General features: G+C 41.0%; 1 long non-coding RNA gene across 1 annotated transcript; it reads left to right on the top strand.

The window, feature by feature from the left end:
- Positions 1–200: 200 nt before the first annotated feature.
- LOC116446616 lies at positions 201–16,395 on the top strand. The gene is made up of 4 exons (XR_004241290.1): positions 201–1,358; positions 6,642–6,804; positions 7,618–7,729; positions 13,152–16,395. It is a non-coding gene; the product is annotated as an uncharacterized LOC116446616 (long non-coding RNA).
- The last annotated feature ends 831 nt before the right edge of the window (positions 16,396–17,226 follow it).

Here is a 17,226-nt window from a genome sequence, read left to right as displayed (position 1 = left end):
AGGAATGAGCATTTTGGTACAGGTGAGAATATGTTATAGAATCACAGAATGGTTTGGGTTGGAAGGGACCATAAAAATCATCTAGTTCCAACCCCCCGCTGTGGACAGGGACACCTCTCACTAGACCAGGTTGCTCCATGCCCCATCCAACCTGGCCTTGAACACTGCCAGGGATGGGGCATCCACAGCTTCTCTGGGCAACCTGTTCTGGTGCCTCACCACCCTCACAGTAAAGAACTTCTTACTAATACCAACTCTAAACTGACCCTTTTTGAGTTTAAAGCCATCACCCTTTGTCCTGTCGCTATGTGGCTTTGTGAAAAGTCCCTCTCCAGCTTTCATTACAGAATATTTGCAGTTGCAAGGGACCCACAAGGATCGTCAAGTCCAACTCTTAGGTGAATGGTCTGGATGGGGATCAAACCCAAAACCTTGGCAGTATTAGCACCATGCTCTGACCAACTGACCTAATCCCATGTATCTGCCCATTTCTTGCCTGGCATAAAAAGAAATAAAAAAGGAATAAAAGAAAAAAAAATCCAGAAATGTTAGATCTCTCAGGCTCTCTCCTTAAGTCAATTTGCAAGCTGAAGCTGAGCTCCAGCCCTAACTTGCTTTCAAGAAAAGTCCATTTTTATTGTGAGCATGTAAGAATAAGAGTCTGTCTATACTAGCACTAGTTGTGGGTTTTTCCTGAGAATTTGCCCATTTACATAGCAAAGATGGGATATTCTTTAAGAATTTTTTTTCCAGAGAAGGAAATTGAGAATCATTCCATTTGCTGGAAAACCTAAGTTGCACCAAAACTTCTTTGTGTTTTGCAGAACAAATTGAGATCCAGAGTTCTTACAAAATTGTATTTACTTGTGATACGTTAGTGGGAGTATCCTGAGTTTGTCTATTTTGCTTTCCTTCTTGTTTTCAAGTAAAAATCTGTAAGGGAGCAGTCTCCCTTTCACTGGTATGTATTAGACAAATTGTTTGCTTCAAATATTTTATTACTATTAAATCCCATGCAGTCTAGTCCCTTCTCTATTGGAAGTGTTGCTTGCATCATTCATTTCCCAGAATGTTGTAGAGTTGTACTTAAAACCACAAGCTGACAAATGGAAACATATTTTTAATGTAGATACGAAATCTGCTTCAATTTTACTAACCACAAATGTTTTCGTTTACTAGAATAACACTTCTCCTAGTTGTGAATGTTCACTTAAATGACCTTTCCAAAAATGGTGAAATCCTAGCTCTGAGCAGCTATTAAAAGTACCTTCAAGATGTTTTGAGTCATACTGCTTTAGTGGACTTTTCTCGTCTTACTCTTGCTACCATCTGCAGGCCTTTCCTGCGCAGGAAAACTGGTGAGGTTTTTCACGTGGTTTGGGTTTTTTGGGTTTTTTCAATCAGCAAAGTTAGGTAAATTCCTGTAACTAGTTCTCTTGAACTACTGCAAGATGCGAACAAGACTTAGTTTTGCATCTCCTCATTGAGTTTTCAGGAATTAGGTAAACTACCTTTATTATGATTTCTAAAAATTATCAAAACTCTGCAGGACAATTTACTATTTAACAAAACTGCTATTTAAATTCTCTTTTCAAGGAGTAAGTACAAATAAAATTACTTTTTAATGGTTTAATATATTTTAAAATTATTTATTAGTTTGATGATGTTTTCTTTTTAATGGTTTTTCCTTTATTTATATGGACATAGAATTTAAAGGGGTTTTTGTTGTTGGGTGTTGTTTATTTTTTTAATTTTAGAATAAAGATTTCTGTATAAACAATACATTTCCTTTAGTCTCTAAACAGAAAATTCATTTACAATCAAATATGTGCCTGGAGTTTCGGGGTTCGCTTTAATAAGAAACAAATGCATACACGCATGGAGATAGATGGCCTGCTGTGACTTTGTTAGGAAAGCTTCCTTTGGCTTAGAACATATTTTTTACCCCATTGCCAAACATTTTAAAGCAGTAGTGTTGATTCTTTATTTTACACTTAAGTTCTCTGTCAGAGCAGTTGTCCCTTATCCTCAGCATGCAGTGTTGTAACTACATAAAGATCATAGAGGAAAACAGGCAGTGTTTGCATAATGTTCCTTTGAAATCTGCCCGTTCCAAGGAAGAAGATTTTGGTTTCCTTGGGAGGGTGCCCAGCTGGTATCAAAAACAAAATACTGGAAATGAGTAACAAAATATTGCAGCAAATATCAACCTTGGGCCAATGTTTATCCCCGTAGTGAGGCATGTCAGTGTGGTGTAATATTTCAAATACCCCACGTCCGATACGCACCCTGTCAAACTCTTAGAAGTTCATTAGGCTCCCCATTGTATTCCGAAGTTATATCAGCTTGATTCGAGTCATGAGTAATACTACTCGTGAACAGTCTCTTCTTGTTGCATGAGTAAAAATGTAGTGAGGGAAAAAAAGAAGGGTGGTGTGTTGTTTTGATTGTGGTTTGTTTTTTTTCCCTGCGGGGAAGTGGCACATGTTCTGTGAGAACTTTAAACAGAGCTGTGTGGTACATGAATATAACAGTGGCATATTTATAGCAAGCAACTGAATTTGGTCAAATCAAGCTTGTATACAGGGCTCCAGGGTTTGCATCAGAACCGACAGAGACAGTAATAGTTGTCTTGGCAGGGGTGGGGAAGGGGAGCGGGGCAGGTTTCTCAGCATGAAGGGAAAACTCAGCATTTATACTGCTTACACTTTAATCTCCAGCATACTTTGGTTTTTCTCCGTTGTTAGAAATCCTGTAGTCCCCTTATGCAGGACTGTTGGCAATGCATGTTATTTCATGAATAGGCAGCTATTAAATGTGTCACTTTTGACTGTGATTTTGTGCAGAGCAATTTGTGTCACTCCAAGTCATTCTCTTCTCTTTATCCAGGATCAGTTTTCTTGTGGCAAAGGTATACTATGCTGTATACACTTACAAAGTTCTCCCAGTGATGCAAGAAATGAATAAATACAAAGGCACTTCTGAAGCTCTTTTTAAAGGCTACTTACCACAACCAGGTAGTGGCAGGAGATTTTAGAAATCTTTTATATGGTGGCTTTCAAAGAAGTCAATTCCGTTGCCTCATGATTTACATGCAGAGTTCCCTTGTGTTCCTCAACTCTAGCTAAGCCGAGGACCTAACCACCTCTTGTCTGAGCTACCAAGCTCTTCACTGAGCATTTGAGACCAAATAAAGTGACAGGAGTGAGCCTATTCAAAGAGAATGACCTCTGCTGGTTTTCCGAAGAGACTGAGCATGCCTAGTGTGGATCTTGCATGTTTTACATTTTTGTTCAGTGGGGCTTTTTTAAGTAGTTGGTTACCTTGTCTCGTGTGTTACATTGCGCCACCACTCAGAAGGACTGAGCTCTGGGAAGCTTTTTAAGAACAAGCTCAAATTGTGTGCAAGTTGAGAGGGGGGAAGTGCAAAATACAGCTCACACTTCCAAAAGTCCATAGGAAAATTATTGCGGAGATGTTAGTTTTTTTTATACCCTCTAAAAATGAACCATGTTTAAAAATAAACCAAGATGATTTATTTCTTTAATCCTTCTAGCCACCTTCCAGTCTCTGCATTGCAGCATGCTCCTCTATGTGAATTGTTTCATTTTTAATAATCTGGTTGGTCATACCCAAACTACAGGTCTCAAAAAAAACTATGCTAAGATATTACTCTCTTTTTACTACAGTAAGGATGCATTCAAGACTTCAGCACATTTAACAATGTATTGTCTGGTGAGCTGCTTAAGCAGTTAACATGTCTTGTTTGCAACAGGGTCCCAGTTTGCCCTGAGGTATCAGACCACGCCTGACAAGTTATAAATTTGGTGATTCATAAGGTGCAGCTAACTGGGGGGTTGGGAATGTCTAAGGAAGGTAATCCTGTTTGATAAACAGTGGTAGTCATCAGCTAACAAAGCAAAAATATGCTCACTGTGAAACGTAAATGTTTAATAGAAACCTCATCTCCATTTACTTAAAGGCCAGATTTTTTAAAAGTATTTTCTTTCTCTGCTGTTGCCTAGCAGGAAAAAAGAAAAAAAATCCATGGCTCTGTACTTGGGCACTCTTACCTCATTTTCCTTTGCAGTTTCTATCTTCAAATTTTCAATATGTCATTTAATAAATTATTTTGGATTTTTTATATATGCCATTTGTAGTTTCAACACTGTTCTCAAGCTTTCTTGTTCCTGCCAGGTTGTATAGAGATTTGGAGGAGGCAGGGGGTGTTTTTCAGTGTGTTCTTAATGAGGGATTTAATGTATTGCTTAGTAAAACAGTGTTCAATGCATTGAAATATGACCAAAGGCTCCCTTGCAAGCCTTTACTTGTTGACTGAAGTTAAAGGCTTATTTATATGGAGGTTTCATATCAGCCTTCTGATTGATGCTTGTTTAAGTTTTTGTACAAATTGTATTTCAAGTAGCAATTTAAATATTTTTGTACACTGTTAGTACATCACTACATGCAGCAAAACCACAAGACCCTGAGGTACTCAAATATCTTTGAATAAAACAAGCCACTGGATCACATATAAACAGATACAAATGTGGGGTGGGGGTAAATTGCAAGGTGCTAGAAGTCTGTGTACTGTATAAATATCTAAGATACCAAATAGATAAGACAGTAGCAACAGCGAAAGAAAACATAAGCAAAGCCAGTCTCTTCAGCCCATAAATGAAGGTTAAGGCATGCAGCTCCTCTTTGCTCTTGGACAAAACCCAGCAATGGAGACAGGCAGTGGTTTAGCAACTGCCTTTGCAGCAAGTGTAGCTGCCTGTTCCTGTAACTGCTGGTAGCACTGTGTTACCCCAGAAATTTCTTTACTGTGAGGATGGTGAGGCACTGGAACAGGTTGCCCAGAAAAGCTGTGGATGCCCCATCCCTGGAAGTGCTCAAGGCCAGGTGGATGGGGCTCTGAGTAACCTGGTCTACTGGAAGGCGTCCCCATCCATGGCAGGTGTGTTGGCAACAGATGATCTTTAAGGTACCTTCCAACCCAACCACTCTGTGATTCTATTAAAATGGAGGATTATTTTGTGTACTTTCCTGCTGTCCTGAGATGAAGCACTTTATTACAAATAAGCGAAGGTTTATATAAACTGCATTAGACTTGGTGTGAAAATCGTAACTTTAACATGTGCTGGAGGTTGGCTGGTTTTTAGATCTTTTACCTATGTTGCTTTAGCATACTGTGTTTGGGTCCTGATTGCTAATGTCCAAAGGATGATTGTTCCTTGTTAGTTACCCCTTACTGAAGTAACAGCTGGGCTAAGGGATGTGGTGATAGTCTAAGTCAGAATGAGCTATAGCCGTGCTGGTGAGATTTCTGTAGAAAGATTAGAGATAGCCTATAAAAGGCCAAAACCAAGAAAAGTGAGTTGCTTCTTGAAGCACTGCCTCAGGGGGAGGAATACTTGAAATATATACAGAAAATGGAAGGGAAAAGCTCAAGAAATGGTAACATTAAAGAAGGCCTAGGACCAATAGCAGGAGCAAGTTAGTTGCTAAGTTACGAGGCCATTTTGGACAGCAGCTAAGGAGGCAAGGATTGTTTAACAGGTCTGTGGCAAATTTCCCATGTTCAGAGGTTATATGGAAGCATTAGCTCAGCATCAAATCATCACACACAGAGTACAGCAATTCTGTTACTGGGAAAGATACCTGCACTGCCAGGGAAAAGACTGCCTTGCTTTCCACGCCACATAGGGCTGGGAGAGCTGGGCAGCACCAGCCTTTATGCCTCACTCAGTCCCACACTCAGATGAGTCCCTCAAATTCCAGCTCCTCCTGGGATAATTATACAGGAAAATCCAGCTTTTGGGAGCAGGGAGGTAGTTCCTGACTGCTTTTCATAGCACTTCCTACCAGGTCTGCACACACTTCAAACTTCTGCCTTCTCAGAAGAGATCCCAGCCTGCCTGAGGACAAGAAACAATGGCCCTTGGCATAATCTTTTCTGCAGTGGGGATGAAATAGAGCCATTAAATGATAAAAAGAGACTCTACTCTTTTGCTGGGATCCCAAGGGCTGAAGGGCTTTTCTCCCAGAATGGATTCTAGCATTTCCAAATACAAAGGATGGTGAATTCAGTAATGAGTCCCTACCTAGCCAGCATAATAGATTCACTCTATTTAAACCTTGTCCCAAGAGACCTGTATGTGGGTTGCTTTTTTTTTTTTTTTATTTGTGGTCTCTGCTACCACAGAGCTCAGATTGATGGAAGTAATCATCAAATATGTAACTGGCACTTGTGATGGAGATTGATAAATATGACTAAGTATAGCTCTGTATTACAGAGACTTTGTTCCTTGCAGTGATGCTGTGGACTGACACAGGCTGTTGACAGAATCTTGATTTCATTCTTTTTGGTATGTGATAAATGTTAGTCAGCTAGACAGACTTATGAAGCCCCATTTGATCTGTATGACAATTATGATTCTTTGAGTTCTTTCCCTAGTACATCCAATTTAATTTACTGTGGATTGCTACCTCCATGCATTCAGGGAGCTGCTCAAATAATACAAAGGAAAGAATACTTGGAAATGTAAAAGGAAAATTGCACGAAAAGTATAGCTTTATCACGAGTAGATTGTGCCAGACTAATGTGGCAGCTTTCTTTGGTAATAACTGTATAACAGACTTTCTAGGCAAAAGAAACACAATGGATCTAATAGAGCTTGACTACAGACCCCACATAATCTAACTTGAAGAAGGCACAAAGATAATGCTGTTAAGAAGTTACCTCGTGATGGCAAGACAAGAGTTCTGTTCACTGCTGTTCAAGAAAGACCAATTCAAACTGTAAGTGTTCTGAAGAAGGGCTACTGGGCTGTTCAGAAATATGATTCATTTACCCTAACAAATGAAAACTGAAGTCAAGATGACACTGGGAATGCTCTCACAGGTGCTATGTTAATTGTAAACAAAAGAAAAAGGAAAGAATTATTTAAGGTGAAGGGCACAGACTTGCCAGAAGTACACTTAGCGTGGAAATTATATATTCCTGAACATCAGAGAATTCAGGATTTGGAGTCCAGTAGAAGCAGCAAGAAGAGATGTGGTTGGAAAACTTATGTGAACCAACAGTCACATTATACTGTGTCGTTCTTATGTTAGCAAAGACAGGACTCCACAGGGAACTTATCTCTGTTGTAGGTTTATATAAACACTGGAGGGAAAAGCTTTTTATTTTTTCGCTATCTGGAAACTTTTACCAGAGCTGTAATACAACATTATATCCACTGGTTCAAATGTCAGGACTATGTCAGCATTCTTTTACAGTAACTTCAGTAGATCAAAAAACACGTCATGCCCTAGTGTTCAATGAGTACGAAAAATGTGATTTTTAAAGGCTTGGGTTTTTTTTTAGTCTTCTGATCTTCTACCAATGCATCTGAGATAATTTACTATAAAACTCAAGACATCTCTAGTGGGCTATTCCCCTCAGTATAACATGAGTTTGAAAGGGCATATATCTAGATTCTGAATTGTGCTACACCTTATTTTGATCTTGAAATGATCTTCTAAATTTCTTTAGAGATATTTTTTATATATATGTACATCTAATTACAGCTAAAGACAATTTGTCATTCAATTATCCTCCCTTCCTGCTAGGTTCTCAGCAGCTGAACAAGCCCAAAGAGAGTCTTTAGCCTGGGTGCTCTCTGCCTCACCACAACTTGACAGATCCTCTCTCCTGCTCCCAGAAGTCCAAAAATGAAAAAGGGTAAATGTGTGTGAAATGTGTGTGTGTGTATGCATGTGTGTATAAATATATATATATATATATATATATATATATATATATATATATATACATGCATGCAGGGAAGGCAGAGAAGGACACATCTGCCCTGTTTTACATTCATTGTGTTCAGCCTTAGTATTTAAACAGAGTTACTTTTGAACACACAGCCCTGGTTTGAAAAAAGGACTTTCCCACACTGCTATGAAAGTCATTTCTTGGAGTGTCAGAATCCAAGGCTCACAAGCAATTTGGTTGTTTTACAGTCTTCTTGATCTCCCTCTATGATTTGCACATTCTGTTCCTTTTTCTACCCAAAACTGCAGACACCTCATTTCACCACAGCCTTAGTGCCTTGCCCCACTTCAGTCTGGGCACCTCCAAGGGGAAGACCTCTGCTGCTCCTCACTGCCCTGGTCCTGCGCAGCCTCTTGCTGGAGATCTGGGGTGCAATTCCATCAGCTGGCCTCAGCCCAACTAAGGCTGATGGGAAATTGCAGGCATTTTGAGGAGAACACATGAAATAGAAGCCTTTTCTTGTGTCTTGACGACACACATAACCTCTGCTCCTTTTCCGTTCACCAACTCTAACTGCTGGTCACCATCCAGCTCTTGGATGTTGCAACACTGCATTGCAAGCCTCTGTGTTCTCACCCTTCGTTCTGAAGCCCCGCTCCTGCTGGCAACACCGTGTTTTGCATCTCGCAAAATGACACTCGTCTGCTGCTCCTCAAGGGCCGCCTATCATTCTGCCCTCCTCCACCAATAAAAGAGTTGCCATAATCGAGATTTTCAGGTGTAATGGGAAGAGGAAATTAAGTGATTTGGAAGGTGCAAGCTTTTAGTTTGCCTGCCCTGTGTTATTTACTTCTTTTTTAGTTTTCCTGAGGAGAAATAGATGAAGTCCTTTAAAGCAGGTTCTTAGTTGGCAGCTTGGTGATGGACCAGTGGGAGTATGTATTAAAGAAACTGGAATAAATAACAAAACCAAAACATAAGGTAACTATTCAAGCAAATAAGCCAGAGGGAACACTAGGAGCAGACAATGTTTATTACTCAATGTAGTCTAAAGTCCAGGCAGTGTGAGAATGCAGTCCAATGGAGCTCTCCTGAAGCTGGGAATGGAGAGGTGCACCGAGAGCAGGCCACAGAGGAGACAGCATGTTTTTCTTTGAAAAGGGTCAATAATGATTGTGCAGTAGGCTGGAAATATTTAGTCATATAAAAGGTGTCAGTGTTAGCAGCAGAATAGAAGGTTTCACACATTTCTTTATTAAAAAAAAATGAATCAGACATTAACCATTAGTGTGAGACAGCAGGTCAGTCACCATTTCTTACACAAACTATTGCAGCTGAAAATGACTGTGGGAAAACTTTCTAATTAGCCCTGTTGGGTTTTTTTGTTTTTTAACAAGAGAAAAGCAGCTGAACTTCTGAATCTAGTTTCCGGTGGAAACAAAGCTTACACAATCAGTGTTTGTCCTGTACCTAATAATTTTTGTAACCCTCTGGCAAATCAAGTTTTGACTAAAGTTGAAAGAGTGATAGTGTTGGACATGATTATGTTTTTTAAACATTTTGTGAAGTCTGGCAGCAGGATAAGGGACAGAGTCAAGTTACTGCCCTGACTGAAGAAAAGGCTCTCAGCCTCATGTGTTGGTCGCAGCCAGCTGGCCAGGCAGCACACACGTGCCGACAGTGAGTATATTTGCAGTTCCAGACCAGCCCCAGTTTGTTGTCTCTTGGTAGTGGCAGGGTGATTGGAGGCATGAGGAGAGCTGGGATTATTGCAGTGAAGAGAAAGAGATGTGAGACAAAGGACTCAAATCTGTAGGAAATAAGGCTTCGTTAGCTGCACTGCTCAGGAACAACAAGTTTGTCTAACAATAGCTTTCTGCCCAAGCACATACGTCAGAGCCAGATTAGATTTCTATTTGCATACCTCCTTACCTTTCTCGGGAATGCCTCCAGCATAAAACTCCTCATTTTCTCTTTCTTCCTTAAGGCATGGGTCTCCTGGAAAGTAACTGCAAAAGCTGCATCTTATTTCTTAATAGATTTATTACTTTGTTTACTTAAAGTCAGATGAACTGGGTTTAATAACCACATCAAATGTTTGCTGCTTTTTTTTAATCCTCTTGGCTCTTCAGAAATAACATAACAGAGAGAGAGAGCAACGGAGCTGGGTGCAATTACATTTTGTGCATGCACACTGAGAGCAGAACCTGAAGACAGCATTGCTGTGCAATGTAAACAAGGCATAAACTTATCCTACTGAACCCTAGTAGCTAGTGATCTGAGAGGGAAAGAATCCAATGGATTTCTGAAGCATAGGGATGAGCCTGTAGTACTGACAGGAAGAACAGGATTATTTTGTTTTCTTTAGAACTGAACACATTTTATACTTACTTGTTGAAATAATAAGCCTGGAAAAAAACAAACCACAAGAAAACTTCAACAGTCACAGTACAAAAGAATGCTGTAGTATCCAAGGGAGTTTTTAATCTGCAGGGAGAGAGAACAGGAGTTGTGCTCTTCTTTCTGTCTCACGTAGTCTAAGGTCTGTATTATGCTCATTATAATGATATCAGTGTTTCTAAATTAAAGTGGCAATACCTAGATTCCACAGGGATGTGTGTCACAGAAATACATGTGCTAGTAATTAAAACAGAGTGTTCAAATATTGCTTCATATTCAGACAAGAACCTTTTTCTGCAGTTGTGTAGTAAAAAAAAAAAAAGGAAGCTAGAGCCAAACTGAGGGCAGCATTAATACTCTGCACAGCCACTGACACAACTTTGAGACTTTGTGCACTATTGTCGCCACCAGCCACACTGAAGAAGTGTTTTCAAATACTAGACAGCATTTCAGAAAGTTTTATGGAAGTCCATTCAAAACCCAGCTCTATGTTCCCACTGCTAAGTAACCACTTAGAAAATTCACTCCAAAGAATAACTCAACACCTAGAAAGCAAATGAGATACCACTACAATGAAACAGATACTACTTTAGTAGATCCTACCACTAGGCTACTCAGTACACAGCCATCAGTATTTTACCTTCTCAGGGGCAAGTATTTGGCGCTTCAGGGGAAAAAAAAAGGCACAAAGAGGCAAACTGAGCTGCGCTGCACTTCATGGGGTAGGGGATAGTCCTTCCTGATGCCCCCATGGACAAGGGGTTTGTGAAAAGAAATACAGAGCAATTACCCTAATCACGGTCTTAGCAAATGCGATTAATGATCAAACAGTTTTCCAACGTTTTGGCAAATCCTGTCTTAGTGTTATTTGCCTCGAATTCCTCCTACTGCAATAAGCTGTGTAAGTTGACAAAATGCAAATTCAAAAAGCACTACCTTTTTTGTCCCAGGGGTGTTATAGCTTGATTATACCCAACCTACTCTTTAGTAACTGACCTAATTTCTTCTGTTGTTATAATTTTAGAAGGAAGTTTTTACAGGCTCTTTGTACATTATATGGATTAGTACTCCAAGGTATCTTGGCCAAAACAGAGGATGAAAAATAGTCTTTTGTTCCCACTGCATTGTTGGTTTAATTTAGTCAGGTATGTCTGGTGGAGGAACAGAGGAGTCACATTTTAAGGCTTGCTGATTTTGCAACACTTGCCTTTATGTGTTCTGAGGCTAAAATAAAGCTTGTGTTGCACACATAGTGTGGCTAAAGAATTAGCTCCACTCATCAGCTGAACTGCCAAGGAGTCAAACCTAATGTATAGGCACTTCACAGCCTAGCAGCTCAGATTTGCTTTCTAAACAAAACACCTCAAATGTGTCATTAAAGGGTAAAATACACCCACTGGGCAAGGCCTGCATCCCAATAATGTGGCTATGTGAGTCTTAGGCTCAGCCGAGGGGATCCTGCTAAAAGCAACACTTCGCCCAGAGCAGTAGCGAAGGGGATGGGGTTTGCCTCATACAATTTTTGCAGTAACTTGCTATAGTCTGTTGATGTTTGCTCAGTCATACCTGGTCAAACAGGTTTACATTGTCTCCTGCCACATCATCTGTTTCTTTTCTTTCTTTCTTTCTTTTTTTTTCCTGTGGTTTGGGTTTTTTAAACTTTTTTTTAACAGTTGTGCTAGAATTGTTATCAGAAAGTATGAACATGATAAAAATAGAGTGGGCTTCAGAGGCCTGTCCTGAGTTCAGACTTAACTGCCTGAGATCACTTGCTTATGATATATGTTCATTAAGTAATTAATACATATGACTCAGTGCAGAGCAGAGCTTTAGAGTCTTCCCAGGCCTTCCCCGTACAGTTCAAGTAACTACATTTTTCTATCATGGCATGTGCCAAGTGAGAAATCAGAAAGTTGTTTTTGCATGGAACGAGCTGAAAACTTTCCCCTTGCTCTCAAGGGGAGAAAGGCTGACTTGCAGCAATTTTTAATCCAGGAATAAAAACTCTGTGGAGATGAACTCTCTTTAATAGCTGTGACAGCAGTGCTAATTTAGAGTAAAGCGTTTTTGGACCAAATAAATGGCACACCAGGGAGAGTAGGAGGTCTGGAAGGAGGCTGCAGAAAGTGTGGATGAGTAACTTAGGTTATTGTACTAATGAGATTATGTTTTGCTTCGAGATCTACTGTAGAGAGAGCCTGAGTCATTTTGTCTTGGCCTATGTCATGGGGAGGGGGAGGCTGAGATTTAATGACCAAAATAGCTGTATTGCTGCCAGGGCATGCCTTGGTTCCCTGGGCACCCCTCACAGCTGTCCAGGAGAGTTACAGGGAACTTTTCCTTTTAGACTTCTCTATGCCACCAGCCACTGTTCTCTCACCAAGCCTCTCCAAGACCTCCCTTACCTTCACGCAGTGCCCCGCACACCCTCCAGGCTTTTTTGGTGTCTCCACTGATGCTTGGTGAGATTGCTTTTTCCTGGGATCCAGCCTGGGAAGTGTCTGAAAGCAGGGACCCCCCTGCCTCCCACCCCACTTTCCCTGGGCTGGGACTTCCCTTCCCAAAGGTGGGGCCTCCCCAAGCCCGCTGGTACAGGGGAATCTCTCTGCACTGGTGGGAGCCCCCCTCTCCAGGGAGCACAGCTTTCCTCTCCCTGCAGGCATTGGAATGCGATCAGCCCCCGCTGAGCTGGTGTTTGATTTCCCTGTTTTATCTCCAAGCACCAAGTAGAGCATTTCATATCTACAGAAATGTGTATATTATATATCGTGTTACAGTGATATAGCATGGACTGGTGTAAGTCCCTTTTATACAGCTTATCAGACTCCCTCATAGGGAATTAATTTATTGTGCTTTAATTATATTGATGTAGTTGCAGCAATACATAGCTCTCCACGTAAAAGTAGGATGAGAAAAATCCCCTAGGTAATGGAAATTTTGCTGATCAGTTTTAGAAAAACCTTCACCGGCCTAACTTCTGTTTCAGAAATCCTGTGATTTTCCATATGCAACTTCCTTCTCCAAATAATAGAGGAGCCACCAAGGAGAGGTGCTGCGCTGGACCTTGTTCTCATCAACAAGGAGGGTCTGATGTGGAATGTGAAGCTCAAGGGCAGCCAGGGCTGCAGTGACCATTGAATGGTGGAGTTCAAGATCCCTAGGGAAGCATGGAGGGAGCACAAGGAAGCTCACTACCCTGGAATTTGGGAGAGCAGACTTGGGCCTTTTCAGGGATCTGCTTGGTAGAGTATGACGGGATAAATCTCTGGAGGGAAGAGGGGCCCAAGAAAGCTGGTTAATATCCAAGGATCACCTCCTTCAACCTCAGGAGTGACCCATCTCAAGAAAGAGGAAGTCAGCAAAAAATGCCAGGAAGCCTGCCTGAACTGATGAAAAACTTGGTCTACAAGAAGGTGTCCCTGCCCATGGAGTGGAGTTGCAACTCAATATTTAAAGTTTTTTCCAACCCAAACCATTCCGGGATCTAGCTCCATGCATGACTAAAGTAACTGCACAATTATACTCCTGTAACTCCAGCCTTCTCCACTGCTTGCTTCCCTTTCCTCGGTTATCTCCAGTCTGCCATCATTCAGACTTTGTGCTCCACTGGCACAAAGCGCAGAGCCCCGGGTGATGTTTGTTACAGATGTGTTCTGTATGGATACATTTTACAGCTCACTTGTTCTGTCAGGATTCAGGTGTGATATTGATTTAAAAATTTGAAGGAGAAGGAACTCATCTTCAAGTATATCCAAGTTTGTGTTTAGCCTTACTCATCGCTTTTAGTATTAGGCAGAACTGTCAGTAGAGTTTTTATGGGACTGGTTATACCCCAAAAATATGAGCATTCTTATGGTTTATAATAGTGGTGCCAGAGCTGCATCTACAGAGTATAAGGATCTGGGGCTCCCAACTTGCAAAATTACTTTGTTTAATTCCCTTCTAACCCAAACTATTCCATGAGTCTATGGGCATTACCAGAACTAAGCACTGTGCAGAGGATGAAGCCCTAAATTAGAAAGCACTAAGCAGAAATTCAAGCAGACCATGGAATTGCTGGACTGGGCAAAAAAGCTGTTAGCCTTGTAAATTCATCTCATTAATTTTCTTCCTTTCTCAGTGCAGTGAAACCACAATTTCTATCCCCCATGTTATCCTTTAAAATATTTTAATGTTTGAGTCAGTGCACTCCAGGCAGTTAATAGATTCTTTCATATATTTGTGATTGCTTGACTTTCATCAATTTACATTTATTTGTTCATGGGACATTTTAATCCCTCAGTGGGGCGAAGTAAAAAATCAACAACCACTAAAACCACTTCTATCAGTTTTATCAAATTGTTCTTTAATCAATATTGGGCATTTTTTTCTTTCTTTTAGACTGCTAAAAAAAATTCAGTTTCCTAGCTAGTTTCTTCAAGTTTACCTGAAAGAGACAGGGTGGAGAGGGAAGATAGATTGCCCAAATTTCATATTTGTATTATAGCTATTCAAGTGGAATGAAAATAAGTATTTAAAAAGGAGTGGCAACAGATTTTTCAAGGATTAGTGTTTATATCACAGATAAAGCAGAAGAGGACAGACAAGGCATGATAAGAAGTAAAAATGGTCAGAAGAGGGTGTGACTGTGAAGGAGGAAGAAAATTAAAAGCTGAGTGATGGTAAAAGAGACAGTCAGGGAAGGGACTTAAATCAAGGAGAAAAATGGGTAAGAATAAGTGTACCAACTTTTGTTTGTGATATAGATGAAGGGCTATTAAGGATGTCTCCCATAAGGATAGAGGGGGTAAGAAAAGGCAGGGAACATACAAGAATGCTGTGAGTTTGAGAGAAAAGATTGCAAAGCTTTGGCATGGTCTGTCTGCCTTGAGGTAGGACTGACTTTTACTAATTCAAACAACAGGGTAGGACAAAAGAAGAACAATGCTTATAAAGAGACTAGAGGAATTGGATTAGCACTTCAGGGGGGTCCTTGGAAGTTCAGCAGCAGCTGTGTGAAAGTTGGATTGGCAAAGACACTTCCCCAGGAAGACATGATGGCTAAAATGTAGGACTGGATGGATGGAGAGACCAAGATACATGCACGTGCCACTGGTGCCAGTGTTACTGGGTACTGATACACCAGGAAAGGCAGAAGAGTGAAAGCCTGCTGAGATTTCCATGGCAAATGGAAATGGAAAAGGAAGTCTCAGCTGTCGAAAGGAAGAAGCAAAGATGGAGTTGTGAAGGCCAAGGAGAGAAAGTGTTGAGAGAAAAAAGAAAGTTGGCAGAGAGATGACAGAAGTTAGAGGCCAGGATAGGTGAAGATATAAAAAAAGACAACATCATTTAAGGAGGCAGAAGTCACGAGAGTGATTTCAATAGTGCAGTGAGAGAAGATAGCAGAATGTCAGAATGCAAGACAGAGTAGAAAAGAAGCTTGGAAGTCCTCTGTGTGTGAGTTGTGGTTTTAGTAAACCTTGGTGAGATTTGAGCCAGGGAAATGAGGGGATGTTGTGGTTATTGAGAATAGCAGTGTGCACACTACAGGAAAGTTAGTGAAGGCTCTGAAGGACAGAGGGAACAAGACGGGGAAGTGTTATGAGCATGCAAAAGAGAGGTGGTGTGAGCATCAGTATCTTCAGGAATTGGTTTATGCAGTCTTGCACTGTGAAGAGAACTCATAGGAAAAAACTTCCTAGCACAGGTAGGGAAGATGTTTTCAGAGATGTGTCCTTCCTCTATCTGAAACCTGATGGATGTACATGGATTCTTTAGCATCAAGGCTGGCTTTCAGACAAACCAGCAAGATGGAAAGGAGTAATTAATCATAAGGAGAGAGAGTTAAGGGAAAGGAGGGAAAGAATTTGGTTCAGAAATATGGAACTATCTAATTAGCCTAACTGGTATCCATCATCTACCATTTCCTACAGCATGAGCACTTCCCAGTATCCACTGTACTGAAAGTCTGTGTAATGACAAGTGGGATTCAGGTCATTGAAAGGCCAGCAGCTGTACCTGCTGACTTCTAAGCTTATCCCCATCTCTCTTTTGTCAAAGATAAGAAGCAGAAAAAGAAAAACCAGTTTTCAAAGTTGGGGTCAGCAGAGATGAGCATACCATTTGCATTTTAGTTTATTAATGTGGGCTAGCTCAGCAGGCAGTCTAGAACACTGATAAAAGATTCTGTAACCAAAAAAACAGGGTCAGTGACTGCAAATCATTTTTCCCCCTAAAGCAAATGAGGCACTGTTGGCAGGGGGACTTTGCGGGGTAGGGGGTGTATGGGGCGGGGTGTCATATTTCATTTCAGTCGGGAAATACAGATGTAGGCTGAACACAAAAGGCCATATTTGATATTGATGGCCTTGATATTCCATCAAGGAAAAATTTTGTGAAAAAAGAAGTTCAGCTGGGCCCCATGGTTGTCACATCATCCTGCTCCTCATTGGTGCCTGCTGTATTGGGTCTGTGTGTTCTCCCACTGTTTTTAATCTGGTCAACTCACAGAGCTGGCTCTATCCCTGGTTCCTGGCACAGAAAACCTCTGTTAGCCCTCTGTAGAAAGTGAGCCCTTTTACAGCTTAGATCATATAATCTCCCAAAACATAACCACTCTTCCCTTTACCCCACACTTCCATTTAGCTCAAGCACAGGTTTTTGTCCCTCCCTTCCCAAAAAGTAGCACAGAGTTAGTGAGTACTGAGCATCTCTTTGTGGCTGTATGGTTGCAGAAGACATTGAGCACATGTGTTTGAGGGGTGCTAGCACCGAACATGCCTTACTGAGGCAGCTCAAGGAATATACAGATCTGTGCAAAATAATCAGCAGCTATGTGTTTTGCCTTGCCTGAGGCTTCTGAGCTTTCCTAGGGCTGGGATCAGAGACTTGGAGGCCTTCTGTTCTCCTCCAAATCATAGGAAACTTACTCTTTAGTTTGAGTTGGATCTCACAGCTAAACCGACGTGCTATGAAAGGAGGGTTGTCTTTTCTGTTCTGCTCAAGCTTTCTGTGCCTCCAAGTGCACCCCCATCCTGTCAGGCCCACAGTGGGATTAGACAGCTCATCTCACCTGACCCAAT

This window comes from Corvus moneduloides, chromosome 1 (genome assembly GCF_009650955.1).
Source record: "Corvus moneduloides isolate bCorMon1 chromosome 1, bCorMon1.pri, whole genome shotgun sequence".
NCBI lineage: Eukaryota > Metazoa > Chordata > Aves > Passeriformes > Corvidae > Corvus > Corvus moneduloides.
This window is presented reverse-complemented; position numbering and strand designations above follow the sequence as displayed.